General features: G+C 37.6%; 1 long non-coding RNA gene across 1 annotated transcript in view; it reads left to right on the top strand.

Moving 5' to 3' along the window:
- The first annotated feature begins 1,266 nt into the window (after positions 1 to 1,266).
- Positions 1,267 to 10,011, top strand: part of LOC106839154 (uncharacterized) — a 35,576-nt gene continuing 26,831 nt past the window's right edge. Inside the window, exons 1-4 of the long non-coding RNA XR_001400034.3 lie at positions 1,267 to 2,239; positions 4,539 to 4,669; positions 6,291 to 6,377; positions 7,789 to 7,991. This is a non-coding gene — a long non-coding RNA (uncharacterized lncRNA). The remainder of the gene's footprint in view (positions 2,240 to 4,538; positions 4,670 to 6,290; positions 6,378 to 7,788; positions 7,992 to 10,011) is intronic.

Below are 10,011 nucleotides of genomic sequence, written 5' to 3'. Positions count from 1 at the left end.
GAAATGGAACAATATTTTAAAGAATAGAGTGTTCACGTGTAGGAAATGCACATCCTCTACTGAGTTCTCTTGCAGAGTCAGCAACGGGGAAAATGCATCATATAAAATTTCTGGATTTCTGGAAAATCCTTTTACCCATCTTTTCTTCAAAGTCTTCAAACTACCTCACAGTAGTTGCACATACCCCTCCCCTACCTCCACTCTCATTTTTGGTCTTTTCCCTAAATCCCAGCCTGTGCTGGCTCTCCTGTGTTGCTTACCCCTTCCAAAAGTCATCCCTCTTGCCCTCCTATCTCTTCTTTGCTTTATTTGCCATTAGAAAAAAATAATCAGTTTAAGCCTTGTTCTTTCTGCTGACTTTCCTCTCTACCCATTTTTCTGATCAGCACAAGTAAGGCCAGGAACCAAGGAATAAACCCAGTCTCCTCTCTAGATGAGAAGACTGAACACACTCCCTTATAGGACACATTGTAAAGCAAAATGCGTGTGGCCCAAAGCAAGCAGATATTAATGTTCTTTTCTGCTAGGAATTATTGAGTTCATTCATGGTACTATTATTCTTTTTAAAAAGTTAAATGATTTTAATGTTGAGAATAAAATCACATATTCCAAGCCATCTGTGCTAATTTGATTTTGTTTTTAAGATGTATTGAACACTGGAATACACAGATTTCAAAGGGTTGACTTTAATATATAATTATATATAAATACCCATCATGATTTTAAATCATGAATTTTTAAAAATCCATAATTATAAATGATTTTAAAAACACTTTCCCTTTCTCTTTAGGTGAGGAATCTTCAAAACAAACTTCTCATAAAAATAATTGCATCGTGGGGCTGGCCCCGTGCCCGAGTGGTTAAGTTCGTGCGCTCTGCTGCAGGCGGACCAGTGTTTCGTCGGTTCGAATCCTGGGCGCGGACATGGCACTGCTCGTCAGACCACGCTGAGGCAGCGTCCCACATGACACAACTAGAGGAACCCACAACGAAGAATACACAACTATGTACCGGGGGGCTTTGGGGAGAAAAAGGAAAAAATAAAATCTTTAAAAAAAAAATAATAATTGCATCGTAAGAGTTGAAGTCTTACCTAGAAAGCTGCAAAGAAAAGTATGCCCAATAGTCATCTCTGATAATGTCCCTGAGATATGATATCAAGGACCCAGAGGAACATATTGCGTCTCTAACCAGAATTGTCTTTAAAAAACACCAGTCAACATTCAAAGTCTTGAAAAAGGCAAATAGGATTTAATGGCATGAATTATAGAACCCAGGGAATTTTCTAATTTCAAACATGTCTCTTGTCATAGACTTGCAAATAACATGTGAACTCCATACTCTTGAATGATTCACAGAGTTTAAATCTTACAGAATTTCAATTACTGCTTAATCTAACATTGCTACAATTTTTCATTCTAAGACTTGTCATTATTTTGTCAGTGTATATAGGGAGGAGATGTTTGATCATATGCTTTTGTTGACAGCAGGGGAAAACATACTCATCAATTTTCCGTTTTATAATAAAGGTAATATTTAAGAAGGTCACAAAATAGGAAAAGCTTTTCTATTGGGATTTAAGTTCTGGTGTAGAACATTTCTATTCTGTGGTCTGTATGTTTACTATACGTTAGTCCAACCGATAGCTTTCATTTTCTTCTGGGGTTTGCGTTTCCTAAGTCACTTTCAAAAAGAAAACATATAGGGACCTGAAACTGAAGCAGGAGACAAAGTTTTACGAAACTACGTGTTTAAACTCAATGGCTGGCAACAAGAGATCAGTGTGTGTGTGTGTGTGTGTATGTTTTCCAGTTGTGCAGACACTATCTGACTTAAGATGGCTGAAAAGTTCAAGTGAAGAAGTAATTAAAAGCAATTCATTAACCATCGCCACAGCTGCTTGTATAACAGCTGACCAGGCACAGCAAACTCTTCAGCACAATTCTGATTAAGGCTACAGAGTGAGGCACTAGGGACCTCTGGTTTTTGTCCTTAGAGCTAAAGAGATGGGTGGCTGTGTAGTACACCATTATTTTTTTTCCTCACTATTTCATCATTCTACCAGTGTTGAAAGAGATGAGAGAAAGACTGGAAGGAGGTCCTGTGGAGTGGACTTGAGGAGACTGTACAAAGATTCTTCTGAGGCCGTGTGTGGCTTCCAGCCCCTTTAGCTGTCCTCTCCTTGCAGTGAGGGCTAATTTGACTGAGATTCTTAGGCCCAAGACTTCTTGCTTGTTCCGTAAGTTACTGAAAAAAGTGTGTTAAAATCCCCACTTACATTTATGGATTTTTTGATGTGTTTATTTAGTTCTGTCAACGTTTACTTTTTAATTTTGAACCAGTTTGCATACAAAATTAGGATTTTTTCTATTGAATTGCCCCCCTTATCATTATGAAATCTCACCCTTTATTTCATGTAACACTTCTTGCCTTACAGTTTACTTTGTCTGATATTAACATAGCTAAACCATATTTCTTTCAGTTGGTGTTTGCATGGTATATCTTTTTCCATTCATTATTTTCAACCTTTCTGTGTCATTATAGTTAAGCATACCTTTTATAAATAGCATATAGTTGAGTTTTTTTAATCCAATCTTACAATATTTGTCTTTTAATTGGAGTATTTAGGCTATTTACGTTTAAAGTGAATTCTGATATAGTTGGATATAAGTCTACTAGACTGCTATTTGTTGTCTATTTTTCCCATTTTGTTCCTGTGATGGTTAATTTTATGGGTTAACTTAGCTGGGCGACAGTGCCCAAATATTTAGTCAAACATTATTCTGGATGTTTCTGTGAGGGTGTTTTTGGATGAGATTAACATTTATGAACTCTGAGTAAAGCAGACTGCCCTCCATAGTATAGGTGGGCCTTATCCAATCGGTTAAGGCCTGAGTAGAACAAAAAACTGACCTCCCTTGAGGAAGATGGAATTCTACCAGACAGCCTTTGGACTTGAACTGCAACACTGGTTCTTCCCTGGATCTCCAGCCTGCTGGTCCACCCTGCAGATTTTAGACTTGCCAGTTTCCATAATCAAGAACCAATTTCTTAAAATAAATCTCTTTCTACATATATTCACACTTCGTATTGATTCTCTTTCTCTGGAGAACTCTAATCAAGTTCCTTAATTTTTCCCTTATCACTTTCTTTGAATTAATATTTTCGTTATTGTAATTTTCTTCTTCTGTATATTTTAATAATATACGTTTGTTATCTTTAATGATTACCCTAGATCTAGAGTTAAAGAAATGCATGCTTGATTTATGATTGTTTACTTAAAATTAATGCTTTTATAGTTTCTCCCCCAAATTAAGAATCTTATGATAGTTTAACTCCATTTAACTACTCCACACTCACTGTACTATTTTTCTCATGTACTTACTTTTACGTATGTTATAAATCCCACCAGTCTTTATTATTATAGTAGTTATTAACTGATGGTACTTATTTCTGTTTCCCCACACACTTGCCTATTCCTATTCTGGTGCTTTTTATTCCTACCATTCTGTGCTTCTAAATAGGATCATTTTCCATCAACCTCAAGAATTTCAGAGCATTAAAGATGTCATTCTGTTATTTTCTGACTGTTTTAGTTTCTGTTGAAAAGTCAGCCATCAGTCTTATTGTTGTTTCTTTGAAGGTAATATGTCTTTTTTTTCCTGTGGCTGCTTATAACTTTTCTCTTTCTTTAATTATAAACAATTTGACTATGATGTGCCTTGATATGGCTTTGTTTATACTTATCATGCTTGAGATTTGCAGAGTTTATTTAATCTGTGGATTGATGTCTGTCATCAGATTTGGCAAATTGTTAGTCATCATTTCATCAATTTTGTTGTCTTTCTCTTCTTAGTCTTGGTCTCTAATTACAAATATGTTAGATCTTTTGAGTGTGTACCACTTATCTCTAATGCAGTTTTTCAAATTCTTTTTTTGTGTCTGTGCTTCAGCTTGGGTTATTTATTTTGACTTGACTTCAAGTTAACTAGTCTTGGTGGCTGTAATTCTAAGGCAGAGGAGGCCATAGAAAACATGGAAATAGGGCTACAACTGTAAACTAACTTTAGAATAAAGAGATATTACCATTCTCTAGAAATTGGTATTCAAAGCAATATTCAAACATATAATTAGCTATTTGTGTATCTAAGCTGTTTGTATATATGATGACAAAACAAGTTTTCACATAATCTTTATCGCTATATAATTATTTCCAATCCCTTTTTCCTTCCTCAAATCCCAATTAAAGAATCCCATTCAGAAATTGTTGTCATAGAAGTACTTCAGTCCATGTGTAATGCCTTGATCATCACAATATCATCCTGGTACCCAGGCAGATATTTCTATCCAAATATCTGTTGAGAGGGTGGTTTCTGAAATGACATCCTTCATGGGACTATTTAGCTGACTGAACACCTGTTTTCATTAGAAATCCATTTTTACTATGTGTGTGTCTGTATTTTTTCAAGGGGCTATTTCTTTTTATTATTTTAACTGACATTTGAAAGTTGTTTTAATTCTTTTGTATGTTGATACAGGATACATCTAGTTGAAAGAGAAAAGGCAGAACAAAAAGAAATATTTCTAGACCTGTTGGCAGATGCCAACAGGTTCACCCTCTATATGAACTGAAAGAAAAAGAAGATGCTGTGAACATTTTCAGATGAAGGTGAGAACAAATTTTGATCAATTTTTGAAGAAACAAGATTTTTGATACCTTGTGTTACTTCACGAGATAATTGGTAAATGTTAAGTAGTTTGTTGGTCCTCTTCTTAATGGAAGCAGTACAGCACAGTTGCTGGAAGCCTTTCTGCCTTTCCAGAGTACAGAGAGAACATGCAAATAGAGCCTGAAGGTCTCTGTGATACTGAAGAGAAGGTATAGGGGTATAGGGCTGTGAGAGAGCTGAGAGTTGAGGTGATGGTTAGAGAATGACATACTGGAGTTTTAAATTTTTGGGGTGGAGCAATTCCTGCTGATGACAAAATCTAAGGTTGTTTCTGAATCTGAGTATGAGTGGTCAAAGTAGGGTAGAAGCAATCATGTGCTGGTAAACTGGTCCTCAAAAAAAGTGCCCCAATTTGTAGCATTTGTTGATTTTTGTGGTATAAATACTCCTACCATGGATGACTTCAAGCTACCAACATAATGTCATAGTGTGTGGAATTGGAAAGAGGTATGAACAATCAGCTCTCAGGAGCTGGAAAGAACTGGCTTCAATAACACATCACTGAATATAGGTGAAGCTCATTGGAATTAAATAGGCGAGTGAATCACAAAGATACTTTGGCTGTTGAAATCTAGGATTATGGCATGTGTCAAGTACAGAAGAAGAACGTGAGTCATGTCCCCAGATTTTCATTGGGTGAAGAAGAGTTGGGGAGTGGTCAGTAGATTCATAAGAATTCATAAGAAGAGTAGGTTTTATAGAAGCCTATTGGTAGGGAGGAATATTGTCAGGGAAGTAATAGAAATGTTCCTCAAATGTTTTCAACTATAACAGCTTGTTTATGTAATCTCTATGTAAAGTAAAGCTCTACATGATCCAATGTATGTGTGGGGTTCTGTTTATAAAGGAATAATTCATTACTCAAAAGTACTTGATAGTAATTCCAATCTTAGTTTGCCCCTTTCAAGCAACAAAGAGATCCAATATCCATAATTCACAGTAATACCTTCCATTTTCTTCACTTTTCTTACTATATCTCTCACATTCTAAAACCTTTTTCTCTCCTGTTAAAAGAAATTTTTCCACAGACATTTTATTCATCTAGTAGACTTTTATTCAGCCATTCACTAATCAGACAGCATCCAGTCCAGCAGATATAAAGGAGCTCTGAGGAGCTGTACAAAATGAAAGACTTTTATAGGCAGAGGGAGCATGAACAGGGAAGATGTGCCAGGAAAAAGTGGATTGGTTATTGCAAAGTTACTTTCTCTACATGGAGCAAATGGAAGTCTTGAGCTGGGTCAGGTAACTTGTACTGAGCAGGCAAGTACTGATTAGTTGACCTAGACTTTTCTTTTCTGAGTGAGCCTAACATAGAAATTTAGTTAAGTTTTGGGTTGTGGACATTGGGTTTAGCATAAGTGACTCCATCTTGGGCCTAATCTGGTTACTTTAACACTCTTTCACCTTACTCTCAAGTCTCTTCAGAAACTCCCAGATCCAGAGCCTATACAGCCCAGAACATTTCTTCCTCTTCTCTTTTTTTCTGCCTCTTTTCTCTAGATTCTTTATGATGCAAATTTCTTTTCTTTAATAATTTTCTCTCCTCTTATTTCACAGTTTTACTTGACTGAAGTCCAGAAACTGAACTTGCTTACTCAGAACCCAGAGTTTAATAAAAGGACAAGAGATCTTGAATGATGTGAGGTGGGAACAGAAGATACTGTTTTCTTTTGTTAAGTAACTGAGGATTTCATAGGTGGTTAAAAGTGATTTGTCAAGAGTAGACAAAGAATCAGAATTCTCATACATGGCTAGTAAGAGGTTAAATTGGTACAACTAGTTTGAAAATGTATTTGGCAGTGTTTTCTAAAACCAAATAGACACATACCTTATGACTGAGTGATTCCAATCCATTAAGAGTAGCATGGATAGATTATGGCATATTCATTCAATGGGACACTGTCAGCAATGAGAATGAATGAACTATTGCTACACATACAACACAGATGAGTCTTACATATATAGTATTTGGCACAAGAAGCAAGTTTCAAAAAGTTGCAATTTCATTTATGAAGCTGAAAAACTAGCAAAACTCAACTACAGTTTTGAAGTTAGGAGAATGATTTCCTTTGGGGGAGGTAGTGAAGGTGGTAAAGAGAAGAACTTCTTGGGTGCTGGTACTTGTTCTGGGTACTAGTTGCATGAGTATATATACCCTGTGAAAATCCATCCAGCTGTAGAGTTATGATTTGTGTACTTTTCTTTATGTATGATATAATTCACTACAAAGTTTTTAAAAAGTGGACTTCATGTTTATAGTAATGGAAATCTAGATTATTGCACAAGCTCTTTTGCTAAAAAGATCTAAATAGAAAAAGATAGATAAAATGGTAAAAGTCTCTTCTTAAAAGCATCAACGAAATGACAAAGCAGTAAGGAATTACCAGGTCAAAAATGAGGAGAAAATCTAGACAGGCTTTCTAGCTGAAAGCCACTTTTAAGCTCCTTTGACTAGAAAGAATTTGCCTAGCCTAGACAAAAAGACTCTTAATTGACTTATGGGATAAAAGTGGCAAAAAAGAAGGCTCAGAACCTGTATAAGATGGAGTTTTTACCAAAAGACTTTCCCCAAATTCAGCTTGGTTGACCCAGAAGTAGATCAATGTTTATCTAGGATGCAATGTCAGCCCAGGTTCTAATGAAGAGTGCAGGGTCATGTGCAGGGGTTTCTACTCCTAAGTGCAGGGCAGAGGTGGGAGATAGGGCTCCACCCACGGTGGGAAGTGAGAGGGGAGTCACTTTTTTGAGATGTTTGTCTTGAGTAGGGAAGCTTTGGTAAAAATACTTCTGTTCTTTTGAGATGCTTTCCCCCCCAGTCTTTTGGCTGAAGAAAGTGAGCTTTCCTTGGAGCTTTTTGGTCTGTGCCCATTGGTGTTTCCAGATTGAGTGACTCTCCTGTGCCCAGGTCCAGATATACTAGAGGCAAACAAAACCCCAGGAAACTCACCGCCCAAGGTTACTAACCAGTCTACCTTCTTTTCTTCATCTTTAGGGCTTCTGTGAGTTGCCTTATAAATTTCATCCAGATTTGTTTGTTTGTTTGTCTTATAATTAGCAGGAAGAATAAGGTGGAGAGTGATGTCAGCATCATGGTGGCGTGAGCTGTTCCCTTGGTCTCTCCCTGCTAAGATACAACAAAAAGGACATTCATTAACCAACAGAGGATACCCACACAGAGCAATAGGATGTCTGAGAGATCCACGCAGCCGTAAGTCTGAAGTTTGGGGGTACTGCATCGATGGGAAGCAGTGGAAGGAGGTGAGCAGATATCCTCCCCCTCCCCAGTGGCAGCAATCTAGGTTGTGAGTCCATGTGCAGTGGCCAGTGTGTGACCCTTAAGTGGCGGCAGCAGGGCAGGGGACAGGCAGGCCTTCACATGCATGCTTTCACTTTCTGACATGCATCCCAGCATGTGGGGAACACTCCACACCAAGGTGGCTCAGCCACCACGTGGGCACCCCTACAAAGCCCAGCAGCTCAGGTGAGCCACCAGTGAGTGTGGAGCAGTCTTGCAAATGTGAAAGAAAGCACTCCCACCTGCCTGGTGCACCAACTTGGCCGGTTGGCTGGGGCAGTGGATCCACACCAGAGTGCCTGCGCCTGTGTGTGTGACCCACCAGGCAGGGGCAGCCAGCAGTCAGATGCAGATGAGCCCTATGAGCACAGCTTCCAGTGGATGGGCACAACTTCCAGTGGACACAGCAGGTTGAGAACAGACAGCTCCTGCCCCTACCCCCCAAGTGTTGGCAGGTGGAATCTGTGACCAGAAACTACCATTATGTGCTGGCAAAGGTCCACTACATCAAACACCATGAAGAAATACATTAATACTCCAGATCAGAAGGAAAATGACAATCTCCAGAAACCAAGCCTAAAGTCACAGAAATTTACAATCTAAATGACAGAGAATTCAAAAGAGTTATAAAGAAACTCAATGAGTTACAAGAAAACTCAGAAAGACAATTCAGTGAACTCAGGAATAAAATTAATAAGCAGAAAGAATTCTCCACAAAAGAGATCAAAACTCTAAAAAAACCCAAACAGAAATGCCAGAGATGAAGAACACAATGAATGAGATACAATACAATACAATCTAGAAACCTTAAAAAACAGAACTGACATTATAGGGGACAAAATTAGTACTTTGGAGGACAGAAATATAGAAAGGCTTCAGGTGGAGGAGGAGAGAGAACTAAGACTTAAAAAAAATGAAAAAATTCTCTGAGAAATATCTGACTCAATTAGGAAATGCAACATAAGGATTATAGGTATTCAAGAGGGAGAAGAAAGGGAGAAAGGAGCAGAGAACTTGTTCAAAGAAATAATAGCTGAGAACTTCCCAAATCTATGGAAGGGACTGGAATTACAGTAAACAAAGCCAGTATAACTCCTAATTAAATCAATGCACAAAGACCTTCTCCAAGGCATATAGTAGTAAAACTGGAAAACGTAAATGACAAAGCAAACATATTAAGGGCAGCAAGGCAGAAAAGAATAATCTACAAAGGAACCCCTATGAGGCTTTCAGCAGGTTTCTCAGTGGAAACCTTATAGGTTAGGAGAGAGTGGAATGATATATTCAAAATACTGAAAGACAAAAACTTTCAGCCAAGAATACTCTATCCAGTGAAACTATCCTTCAGATATGATGGAGAAATAAAGACTTTCCCAGATAAACAGAAGCTGAGGGAGTTCATCACCACAAGACCCCCCACCCCTATAAGAAATGATCAAGAATGCCCTCACACCTGAAATGAAAAGGAAACGGTTTACAAAGCCTTGAGCAAGGAGATAGACAGACAAAATCAGAAAATTGTAGCTCTATCAGAACAGGTTAGCAAACACTTAATTGTAACATTAAAGACAAAGGGAAGTAAAGCATCAAAAATAACTATAAACACTTCATTTTAACCACAGACTCACAACACAAAATGGAATAATTTGTGATAAAAATATCTTAGATGGGGAAGAGGAAAGAGGTGGAACTTGCCTACGCTAATGGAGATAAGAGACTATCAGAAAATGAACTGTCTCATCTATGAGAGCTTTTATACAAAACCCATGGTAAACGCTAAAGAAAAAATCAGAACAGAGACACAAATGGTAAATAAAGAGAAAACTGAAAACCATCACAGAAAACCACCAAACTGAAATGGCAGTCAGAAATACATGGGAGGAGAAACAAAGGAAATGTGGAACAACTGGAAAACAAGAGATAAAGTGGCAATATTAAGCCCTGATATATCAATAATCACTCTAAATGTAAATGGTTTGAATT

Source organism: Equus asinus, chromosome 7 (genome assembly GCF_041296235.1).
Source record: "Equus asinus isolate D_3611 breed Donkey chromosome 7, EquAss-T2T_v2, whole genome shotgun sequence".
Lineage (NCBI taxonomy): Eukaryota > Metazoa > Chordata > Mammalia > Perissodactyla > Equidae > Equus > Equus asinus.
Note: the sequence above shows the minus strand (reverse complement) of the source record. Positions and strands in the feature narration are given on the sequence as shown.